Genomic DNA, 12,941 nt, shown 5'->3' with positions numbered 1-12,941 from the left:
GGTTCTTGAGGCCAAGAGGTGAGGTGACCATTGTAGACTGTGCACAGCCCTACCTGGGTGGGCCATTTCATGCTCTGACCTCCCAAGGAGCCAATGGGAACTTCACTTTGAAGGTCAGCTATATAAGGCCATGGCTGGGGTGGGTTTTTTGTCCCTGAGACCTCTTACTGGTGATCTCTACGACTCAAACAGTTTGTATGTTTAGTGATTTTGTCATTGGTGTGATGGTTTGGTAATTGTGGAGTTTTGCTACATTCATGACACATAGTTAGGGGAGTGAACATAGAGTTAGCCTCATTGATACTGCGGAGTCCTAGGGACTATGGCCAGGGCAACTTTATCCAAGGGACACTGACTGAGCATCTCCACAGGAGTCTGTTAAAGTGCTGTAGAAGGAGATGAAAGCCTGGCTTCATTATATCCGAGGTAGAGTGCTATATGAACTATATCATTCCATTGTCATCCAGGTACTGCAGATCATCAAAGCAAAAGAGTGTTATGTGGTCCTGGAGCACACAGGGCTCTGATAGGCCCTGATAGGGTATGGCCTTCTGAAGATAAGTGAATCCCTGAGGCAAGGAAATGACTATCAAATAATTGACCACATTCTTGGTGCTGGAGCACCAGGCACCTTTATGTGAAGCCTGCAAATCCAGTAGTGGTACCATCCCCAACCCCCACAGATTTTGCCCACTTGACACTCCTCCCAAATAAAGGGGAGTCCTGCTGCCTTGCCCCTGGAAGAACAATGGCCTGCCAGAGGATGCAGCCCAAAATTATTCTGGGGGTGTCACTCACCACTGGCCATGGCCAGGGCATTGTCCCCAGGGACCTAAAACCTGAGAACATCTTGCTGGATGCCAAAGGCAATGTTAAGATCAGCTGTTCTGGTTTGGATATCAGAAGCAACCTAAGAACATCTTGCTGGATGCCAAGGGCAACATGAAGGTCAGCAATTTTGGGTTGGGTATCAGAAGCTGCCCATGGGCAGTTGCACTGTATAGTACAGTGCCCCTGAAGTATTCTTGCATAAAACATATCAAAAGTGTGGCTGTGCTTGATTAGAGACTGGGGATCATACTCTATGAAGTGGTTGTGAGGTGCCAAGTATTCTATGGGAACAAGTGGTATCTGCTTCAGCAGATTCTGGAGGGCATTTACTCCTGACCTCTTCCCTTTCCCCAAACCTACAAAGCCTAATCTGCAAGCTTCTCACTCACAACCCCAGAATGTGGCCCACCCTACAGCAGGTCTTAAGCACCATGGCTCCAAAGGGTAACCTAGTCTTCATCCCGGGTTGCTTCCCAATTGCACAAAAGCTGCAACTGTTCAGGTCATGGTCCTGATAGGGTACAATCCATTAAAGGTCAGAGACTTGGTAAGGCTAAAGAAATTCAACCACCAAATGACTACATTCTTGATGCTGGAGCACCAAGCACATGGGGTGAAGCCTACACCCCCAACAGATTCTGCCCCTTTGGCTCTCCTCCCAACTCGCCTGCTGCCTGCACTGACCCCTTCCTCCCAGGATGAAGCCCACAGGACAGCAGGGTGGCAGAGGCTCCCTGCCTCCCATTCACCTCTGCAGGACCTACACTTGCACCAAAGCTTGCCAGTGTAGTAGCCTGGAGGCACCCAACTCCAGCACCTGCACTCGCTTGGCCTCTGCCAGAAGTGGGGGTAGAGCTAGAATGGGGTGAAGAGGAAGATTGTAGCCTGCCTTTAGGCCCTGTGCTGCTGCTGCTTGCTGGCCTGGAAGAACCTCAGACATCAAAACAAAGCGGGTCCAATAAAGTAAACAGCAGTAGTGTCCACTCTAAAGAGTGCAATAGAGACCTAGACGACACTCAAGGAGGCCAGGCAGCCCAGCAGTACATCCTGTATGTTATTTGTGTCTTGATGATGTCATTTTCAATTTTGAAAACAGCTTCAGATAGACAGGAGTCAGTTGGGGGACCTACTGCAGAGGGCAGTAGTGACCACAGCCAAGAATGATATCTAGTTTAAGTAAGTGTCCATTTCAGGTGTGTCTCTGCATTTTAAGTGGAGACCCAGAACCCACTCAGACCTCTTTGGATGCCGCCCTCATGGCAATCAGGGATTGGCCGGCAAGGATTTAAACAGCTTTAGGAGGGAGCTGGGAAGGACATCAGGCTGCAGTATGCCCAGGCCTCCATCCAGCTCAGAAGACATGTGTGCGAAGTGCTGCAGGCCTCTCCACACAGCAGGATTCCTGTCAAGTGGTCACCTGGAGCCCTGTGCAATTCAGAAGGCCCTGGGACACTTCCCCTGCCCTGCTCTTCTCTGTCCTTTCTCCGTGTTTCTGAGATAGCAGAGATGGTTCTTAATAATTTTATTTTCCCCAAATCTTATAATAAAACCGATACTCCTGAAAGATGATCAGCATTTTGCTGTTTTTCATCCTGCCTGCACCTGTTTGAGCAGTGGGATGTGGTCACCTAGTCCTGGGAGTTAGGCCAGGGAAGTGACTTCTGTCAGAGACCTAGCAAGGTCACCCAGCAACCAAAGCCTGAAAGCACTCCTCGGAAGGAAGGGGCTCTGAGCTGCCCAGGAGGCAGCAGTGCAGACCCTTGTGTCACATTGACCTCTTCCAGGAGCCGCGGGACCCCGCAGTGCTCTGAGTCTGCCTTACGCCTGCCCGGATGTCCCCAATAGCATAGGGTGCCTGGGCCCAGCCCGTGTTAGGAGGCCGGGAAGTGGTGTGCTTGGCCCCAGAGAAGCCTAGCGGTCCCCAGACTCTGTGCTGTTTCTCTCTGTCTTTCCACACCATTTCCTCCTTCAGAGCCATGGCAGGGGACAGTGCCGCTGAGCAGCGGTACAGTGAGGAGCCCTTCAGGAGGTCGGAGTTTTTAAGGGGTGCTGAGCATTCGCCAAATGTCCTGAGCCTCCGCCACGAGCGGCGCAGCCAGGGAATAGGGGCGAATCTCGGCGGGGCACCCGCACGCTGCGCCCCGCTCTCGCCGCCCTCTGGGGCCCGTTGTGCTCCAGGACCTCGTGCGTGGAGCCCAGGACCAGCAGAGCGTTGGCCACGGCCGTTGGCCGTGACGGTTGGCCGTGGTCTGTCTTCGCCTGTGCATCCCGCTAACTTCAGGGCGTCAGTTAGAAACCTTACTGTCCTTCCTAAAAATAGTTGTTAGCTCCTGAGTAGGAGAACGCTGTATGTGAATAGATGGGATTATACTGGGAAAATCCAGAAATAAACTCACCTTACAGTCAAGTGATTTTCAACTAACATGACAAAACAGTTCAATGCGGAAATGAACAACATTTAAACAAATCGTTCTGGGATAACTGGGTATCTACATGCAAAAGAATGTAGTATGCCTACTTCACGCCATATAGAGAAATTAACTCAAAACTGATCAAAGACCTAAGAGCTAAAATTATGAAACTGTTAGAAGAAAATATAAGCCTCTTTGTCAGGCTTGAATTAAGCAGTGGTTTCCTAAGTATAATACCAAAAGCATTACCAGTGGAAAAAATTGGATAACATAAAAAGGTTTCTTCTTCAAAGACATCATTAAGAAAGTGAAAACTAGGATTAGAGGTCCCATTCAAACCAGCTAGTCCCTTTCTGGGTGTTTTTCCAGAAGAACTGAAAACATCATACTACAATGATTATAGGTGCACCCATTTTTACAGCAGTGCAATTTATAATAGCTAAATCTTGGAAACAACCCAAACGTCCATCAGCTGAGGAATGGATAAAAAAGATGTGGTATTTTTATACAATGGAGTACTACTCAGCTATAAAGAAATAAACTCGAGGCTTTCATAGGTAAATGAATGCAACTAGAGATCATACTCACAAATGAAATAAATCAGACCCACATGTGTAAACATGCTACTGCCTCCCTAGTGAAAGAATGTGAAAGAATAAATAAAATCTGAAAGTTACAATAGATATTGTGAAAGGGAAAGAAACTGCTCAAAAGGAAAAATACAACTGGGATGAGGGAAAGGAGAAAAGAAAGAAGGAAGAGAAAAATATATATATATACACATACAAGACAGCTAAGATAATTGTACTACTAATTTCTATTGGTTTATTGAAATGCTTAACTTTTCTGACCAATTTTGCATGCTTGTATCTGGTAATCTGAACTACTACTTTGAAGACAACAATAGGCAATATAACAACCATTGTTGAATTCATATCATGTTTTTTGAAATTCTATACTGTTTCTAATGTTTTCAATTATTTTTTTATTCTCTTTAAAATAAAAAAAGAAAGTGAAATGATTACTGGTGTAATGAGAGTTTTTGCAAGACACGTATCTAAGGACTTGTATCAGAATATATAAAGAAGTCTTACAACTCAATAATGAAAAATAATCCAATTTAAATGAGAAAAAGCTTTGAACAGACATTCTGCAGCTCATATATAGGTGGCCAAATGGTCTTATGGACATTCAAAGAGGCTCAAAGTTATTAGTCACTGGGGAATTACAAATCAAATCAATAATGTGGTTCCACTGCACACCCACTAGGGTGATATAATCCAAAAGAAATTAGTAAGTATTGGAGAAGATGAGGAGAACCCAGAACCTTTTACCCTGTTGTGGAAACATTCAACTGGTGCAGCCACTTTGGAAAAGGTATTTCCTTTAAAGGTTAAACATAGAGTTACCATGTGTCCCTTTATGCTCTTATTGTAGGTATATACCCAAGAAAAAGGAAAACCTATGATCATATGGAAAATTGTACATAAATATATCAGCTGTAGTCATATTAGTAAAAAAGAACCCAAATATCCATCATCTAATGAATGGATAAATAAAATGTGGAATGTCCAACTGAAGCAATATTAGTTGGCAACAAAAAGAAATTAAGGACTGGTACATGCTATAACATGGATAGACTTTGAAAACATGATAAGTGAAAGAAGCCAGACACAGAAGGTCACACATTATATGGTTTTATTTACATCCAATGTCCACAACAGGCAAATTCATAGGGACAAAGTAGATTAGTGGTTACCTAGGGCTGTGGAGAAAAGAGGACACAAATGTGCCAGGGTAAATAGGGTAGTGATGGCTAATGGGCTTGTTACTGGAAATAATAATCATACTCAATAATAATAGAGTATGATGAAAATACTCTCAGTGGGTGTGGTAGTGCACTCCCATAGTCTCAGCACTTGAAAAGCTGAGGCAGGAGGACAGCAAATTGGAGTGCAGCCTGATCTATGTAGTGCAACCTTTTTTTAAAAAGAAAATTCTAAAATTGATTATGGCGATGGTTTTACATAGGTGGAAGTACACCAAGAGTTATTGAATTGTTTTACATGGGAGAATTTATGAAATGTGAGTTATGTCTCAGTAAAGCAGTTTTCTAAGTCTATAAAAATGTAGCAAAGTATCTCCTTGAAGTCCCCAGAAAGTTGAGAGATTAAGTAAGGATTTTGCTAGGGACTGATGCTTGAACTTACTATCTAGGAACTGGAAAGTATAGCAACCATAGTACTGCAGTCCTGTGAGGCACCTCTAGGATTGCTGTGCTAGGATTTTTATGTCCAGATGTATTTGTTAGCTGATCCCAGGGCACTTGAACTCCAAGGAATAGTAGCTCCTGGCTCCGAAGCTGAAACCCAGGTGTTAGGAGAATTCTGGGATTCTGGATCAAGTGAAGTTGCATTTGGCCTTTGACCTCAGCAGCTGGAGCCTAATGTTCTTTATGCAGAAAATAAATCAGTTCACTGTAGCTTTTCAAGGATCATCAGGGCAGAACAACATTGCCATCTGAGGCCAGTGCTCTCTGCCATTAATGAGAATAATTCCAACACCCAAGATAGATCTATGTAGAGCCTACACTGTCAGATCAATGAATGGGAAAAATAAAAATCATGTTTCCAGACCTAGTATAAGTAGTTTAAAAACCTAGTCATGCCATTTGGACCATGTAATTCACCATTAATATTCTAAAAAAAAAGATATCCAAACGGGACATGTAGAGCCCAAAGGGGCCATAGACAAGGTACCAGGGTATGAGAGAATCATGTTACAATTTCTGTGTATTCTTTAGTTCATCTTTTAACTTTCTATTTCTTTCCCATTTTTAATATGCAGTTTCATAATATTTTAGGGAAATTATACATATGCATGGCTTATAAATAGATAATATAAATGAAGGTACTAAAATTTTTTATTGACAGCTGCATGCAATTTTTAAAAAAAAGTTCAGAAGATTGCTGCTCTAAAGGATCTTTTGGCCTAGTGCTAGATGGACTTAATTTTGTTTTGAGAGCTACTCCCTAGGGAAAAAAAAACTAGTTTATAATACCTGTTAATTCACCTTAACAATTAATCTTAAGGTTTCAGTTAGCTTGCCATAATGGCTGGGGATAGGGTCTAGGTATCTGCTGACAGAATTTTCAGGGTTTTGGGTTCTTGGAATGTATGTATGCAGATGCCACAATGAAGTTAAGTATGTTATCTAAAGTGTCTTCATCATTTATTATTAGTATAATTATTAGTAACCAGAAGAAATGTTCATAAGCAGTATCTAAATATCTTCTTTAATAAAAAATTTTTTAAGAACACAAAGCTGCTTCACAGTAACAATCCCCTAAAACAAAGGTAATAAAACTTCTGAGCATATCCAATCTGGAGCCCACAGAGAGCTCCAGGTCACTAAGATTAGTTTCAAGAAGTGGCCCCTGCATAGACTGCTGAAGACTTTGTTTGTGGACGGGCATACTCTCTAAACTTTGGCCACCTCTAAACTGATGGCTTCTCTTCTTTTCCAGGTCCGGTTCTCCTGGATAGATCCCCCAAAATCTGCCTCTAATAGCTCCAGTTTTCATAACCAATGTTTCTCTGTTTATTTTCACTTTTCTTATACTCTCCATTATCTGTAAAAAATACCTCCAAAAGTTATCGTAAAGCACGCAGATGCTTTTAGAATTTGCATTTATTTAGATTTGTCAGACCAGGGATATAGCTAAGTGGCACAGTGCCTGCCTGGCAAGTGCAAGGTTCTGAGTTCGATTCCTGGAACCACAAAAAAAAAAAAAGTATTAGATTTGTCTTACATGCCACGGCTTTTAAAAAACCCCTCATAGCCATAAGCATATGACTAGTCCTTAGATTTCATGACTACCTAAGAGAACTGGATTCCACTGCAGTCCAGGTGGAGTTCTGTTGATAGCCACTCCACTTCACTCTTACTGGACAGGCTCACTTGATCAACCATCACCCAACAACCAAATAACTCCTGGGGGTATGTCCAGGAGTTACTACATCCTGTGAAGTTACTTCATCTGTTTCCTCAAGTCTTATTATTACAATTATCTACCTCACCAGATGATTGTTGGAATAAAGAGTGCTAGAATGATTGTAAAACAATCTTATTCCTCTGCTGTCATAACAGCTAATGCAACATTTGTCAATATCTTTAAGTGGTTTGTACAATATTTCATATTTCCACCTGAAAGTACAAATATAAGTGTTCCTGTTGATGTCTAATGTCAATTCTTCTTTAGTAGCCGTCACCCTTCATCTCACTGGTGGTGTACACATCATACGTCTAGACCTTTCAGTGGATAGAGATTAATTATGGCTTTTCCAAAGTTTGCCCACTAACCATAAGGTCAGGACGATCATTTAAAAGACATAATGTATTATATTATATTATTGGCAACTCACTCATCGTAGCATAAACTTTCTGAATTGTGTTTAAAAATAGTAAAGCTAGCATGAAAGTTTATGGAAAGATTTGACATTCTGAGAAAGAAGCTGGAATAGAAAAGGAAGGAAAGCAAAATTAACTTTAGGAGAAAAAAAATACAGTCTTTGATACCTAGCTGTATAAATTTGGGAAAGATGTCTGATCACCAAGCTTTACTTCCTTTCTGTAAAGTGCACATGTGAGTCAAGGCAAGGTTAATGTTCTTTAACAAACAGACCAAAACTAATTAAATGAAAATATTCTTGTAAGAAATAAAAACATATGATCTGGTTGTAATAGCACATGCCTATAACCCCAGCACTTTGGAAGCCTAAAGTGGGAGGATCATAAATTCGAGCCTTGCCCAGGCATCTTGCAACTTAGCAAGACTCTGTCTCAAAAAAAAAAAAAAAAAGTGGGCTGGGAATGTTGCTCAGTGCAAAGACTCTGGGTTCAACCATTAGCACTGCAGTAAATAAATAAAATAAAAATATATAAGACTATAACTTTTAAATAGAAGTATAAAAGCTTATTTGCATCATGTAACAATTCTTAGGTGACTATTCAGCTTGGCTGGAAGCTGTGCTCTGTGTGATCATTTAAGGATCCAGCATCATATTAATCCCATGAGAGTGTCTGCTTCAATCCATTCTTCAGTCTTCAGAAGAACCTGGCTGCCCATCTGTACTATATTTCCTACTTAGTGACACAGTGTGACAAAGAACTTTCCAAACCTTGAAGACATAAGCCACATGGCAAAATTTAACAAATTTATTTATATCAAAATCAAAAATTTTGGTGGGAATGGTGGAAGCAGCCTAGGCCCTGTGAAGAGACCTAGTAGATGCCCCAATAGTAGATATCCTCAATACTTATGGATACTTATGGTATAGTTCATTTTATCCATTCCTTAGTTCAGAGAAATCAGTGCTGTTTCTTGTTTTGAGCAATGACAAATAAAGTTATCACAAATACTCATATGGTAGTTCTTTTATGTGAACAAAAATTTTCATTTTACTGTTCATGTTTAGGAGTGAGATTATTAGATCAGTTGTAAATGTATACTTAACTCTATAAGAAACTGCTAAACTCTTCCACCAACACCTGACAAGACAAGGCACTACTCATCTGCACTTGATACTGTCAAGTTCTTAGTTTTACTTTTTAATGCTAGGCATATTTGTTAGGTGTGTGCCTCAAAATTGTGGTCTAGTTTGTATTTGGTGAGGATTGAGGCAGGGTCTTGATTTGTAGTTCAGGTTGGCCTTGAACTCGGTGATCTTCCTGCTTCAGCCTCCCAAGTGCTGAGATCATAGGCAGGTACCGTTACATCTGGCTCCTTAGTCTGTATTTTCTGAATACGTAATTGTGTTGGTAATCACAACCTTTTCCTATTTACTTACCATTATCTATCTTCCCTAGTCAAGTGTCTGTTCAAATACTCTCTCCGTTTTAAAAAGTATTGTTTTTCTACTATTGAGTTTTTTTTGTTTTTGTTTTTTTGGGGGTACCAGGGATTGAACTCAGGAATTTGTGCTTGCCAGGTAGGTGCTTATGCCACTGAGTTATATCCCCAGCCCCTCTACTGTTGAGTTTTAATAGTTCTTTATACATTCTGGTTTTTTTTTTTTTTTTTGGTTTTTCTCCGGTACCAGGAACCGAACTCACGACGTTGCGCTTGCCAGGCAGGCGCTTTGCTGCTGAGCTAAATCCCCAGCCCCATTCTTTATACATTCTGAATGCATGTATTTTATCAGTTATATAATTTGCAAATATTTTCTCCCAGTCTTTCTAATTGTTTTACAAAATCTTTCAAAAATCAGTTCCTAATTTTGATAAAGTCCAATATGCCTTTTTTTCCTATGAATGATGCCTTTTGTTGTAATTTCTAAAATACCAATTCCTAATGCAGGCCATCAAGAGTTTCTCCTATATTTTCTTGTAGAATGTTTAGAGTTATAAGTTTTTTATGACACATTTTGGGTTAATTTCCACTTATGGAATAAGAAATGATCAAGTTTAATTTTTTCCATATAAATATGGAAATATTCCATCATATTGTTGAAAAGACTATCTTTTCTTCAGTGAATTTCCTTTCCATTTTTGTCAAAACTCAATTGGCCATGTATGTGTGCGTATATTTTGGACTCTTCTGTCCTACTGTTCTGCAAGTCTATTCTTTCTCTAAAACCATGCTCTCTTGACTACCATAACTTGACACTAAGCCTCAATATCATATATTAAGAGTCCTTCTCATAGATTCTTTTACATCTGGATCACAACAGAGTCAAGAAATGGAAGAATAACAATTTTATCAACAAAATCAACTAAAATTAGAGAAAGTAGAAAGATAATTATAAACATTCAAATAGTTAACACATATTTATTTTAAGGGAGAATAAGATAAACATATCTATATCAAAATACTAACCTATGCAAACAGATCTATAAAATAATTTAAAAATAAATTGGGCACAGTGGCACACACCTGTAATCTTAACACTGAGGGAGGCTGAGGCAGGAAGATTGCAAGTTCAAGTTTTGCCTGGACTATTTATTGAGACTCTATCTCAAAATATAAATACAAAGGGCTGGATATTTAGTTCCATGGTAGAACATCTCTAGGTTTGATCCTTGGTATTGAAAAAAGGGGGCAGGGAGGGAGAGAACATAGCTATTTGCTTTACAGTGCAATTATAGATCCAGTAACTGTTTCACAGTTTCTTCACATTCCAATGTCTGTAAGTTACTTGAGAACTTTATAAAGTACTCTGTAAGTTGTGGAAAACAGATGGTGTAGCAGCAAACAGAAACACCAAAATGTTACCCAGGATTTGGAGACAGATTTAGTTAACGTTTATGGGCACTTTTAATTAGCATTCACTGTACATTCATTTGGGAGATTGCAGACCAATCAGTCCACAGTAACTAAGGGATATTATTAACTCAATACATGCTCACAAAACAAAATCCAACAAAATAAAACAGCCTTTATGTGTAGAAGAACAAGGATGGGGGACCCTGTCCTATTCTGTCAACTCAGAGAGCTGCAAGGAACCTTGGCTTAGTGTGTAGAGCAGTGTGGTGCTTTATCCACATTGGTAGGATAGTGGGGACCATGTCTGGCTGTGAAACTATGGGGCTCACACTGGTAAAACTGCTGTCAATTCACCCATTATGTGCACAGACAATGACAGTGAGATGTAAAACAGCTACAGCACTTTGATATTGCTGAGAAATTCAAATCTATAGTCAGTAGATTAATCTTACTGAACAGAATGTGGATCACTTCAGATGTCATCAGGTTCCTGTTGCGAGATGAGTGAAATAGGAGCAGAACACGAGTTCTCTCATAAGTCGCCATTATAGCACCTGGTACTTTGAGATTGGTTTGCCACCTGTAACCCAAAAGTGTAAAATCTGGGATCTATGTATTTGATCAAAATTTAATCACATTTACACATACAGTGTAAATTTATTAGAACTTGATACTGTTGAAAGGCTAGAGATAGCCTTTTGAAAATACAGCACCACTTGCTTTGTTTTCTTGCCGAAATCTCTTTGAAACCCCATCTCCCTTTCTGTTCACTATGTCTCTTAGAGACAATATGGTTTTTCTACTATATGTAGTATGAAAACCTCCATAGCAGCTGGGGTGTTGTTCAGTGGTAGAGTGCCCACCCAGTGTGTGTGAATTCCTGGATTTAACACTCAACACCAGAAAACTATATGGACAACAAAGAGAAAATGAACCAAAAAAAGGAACTTAGAAATAGTTCAGATATACATCATTCTCTACAGTGCTACTATTAATTCAAGCTACTAACAAGAAATGAAAAATACACTTGTTACATAAAAAACTTTGTATACAGATATGTATGATATTCACTGAGAGAATGTATAGAAGCATTTACCTTGGAGGAAAAGTTTCACTCATAGTTATCTGCTTTGGTATAATTGAAGCACAGAAAAAAGTTATGTGTAATAATGATTCTTGTCATTGCCAAAATCTACATTTCCTAAATATGCTAGTATAATTTTTATAGTTCTTTTTTATGTATTGTTCCAATACATAAAATGTTTACTAAAATGATGTTTACTAAAATGCAATTGTATTTCATTGATTAATAATAACAATGGAACTTACTTATTTTATGTATTTTGAATTCATTTTTCTAGTAATCCATGCTTAGGTCTTTTACAAAAGCGCTGGTCCCCTTGGATTGGAAATTTAGAAAAGTTGTTCTTCAGTGCAGGGGCTTTGAGAAGCCTGGCCAGTGGACCTGATTGAACCACGCTGCACAAGCTTCCTGTGTACAGGAATCCTTCATCAACATGCTTAAAAGCAGGAAGTCTGTGGGGGGCCTTGGAATCTGTATCTCTACTTTCTACTCAACATTCCAGGGGCCACACTTGAAGTAGAAGGGTGGGAACTGATGATTCTGGGAAAATTTCAGAAACACTATGGAGAGGATCAAAGGCACAGAATCAGCCAAAACAGCGGAAAGGGCCCAAGTGAAGCAGACACATGTGGGGTGTTAGCATTTAATTTTTGATAGAATTATTTACTCACTATCCCTGAGGGTGGGAATGGTAGTGTGGAGGGAAGTTTCATTGTATTCTAGTTGCTTTGGAAGTCACTAATGTACTCACCAAAGGTTGCTTAGACGACATAGGTCACCTTTCAATGGGACAAGTGTTGCCCAAGCTCAGCTTCCTATAAGACAGGTGACTGCTTCCATATTCAAGTTGTTATCTGTGTGTTTGGGGTGTGTAGAGGTAGTTATATGGTTCTGTGGATCTCAGGGACCCCAACCACTCCAGAGTCCTCTATACCAGAGGGTCTGGTGTTCTGGGACAATCTTGCAGCAGATTGGTCATGCAATCTGTGTATTCCTACTGAAGATACTTCCTCACACTTCTCCTGTGCAATGTAGACACTGACGACAAAGTCTCTTTGCTGAAATAAAACTGTAGCTTTGCTCATTTATCCAGGTGTGGTCCTTACCCAGGGGCAATGGAGAGGCTGAGTGGCTCTGGTCACCTCTGCCTCTCTGTCCTATGAGAAAAGGCTATTCCAGAAGCCACAACAGGTGATGTTGAGGAATTTCTCTTGATCCACCTTGTATGAATCTCAGTATCCTGGAATGGTTTATCCTGACATGATTATCATTATTTCAAAAGGCCTAATGGAACTACATTAGTTAATATAAATCTGTACAAGAAATTAATTAATAAATTAATTATATAAT

The sequence above is a fragment of the Chinchilla lanigera genome, unplaced genomic scaffold (genome assembly GCF_000276665.1).
Source record: "Chinchilla lanigera isolate Chin_1 unplaced genomic scaffold, ChiLan1.0 scaffold00030, whole genome shotgun sequence".
Taxonomy (NCBI): domain Eukaryota; kingdom Metazoa; phylum Chordata; class Mammalia; order Rodentia; family Chinchillidae; genus Chinchilla; species Chinchilla lanigera.
Note: the sequence above shows the minus strand (reverse complement) of the source record.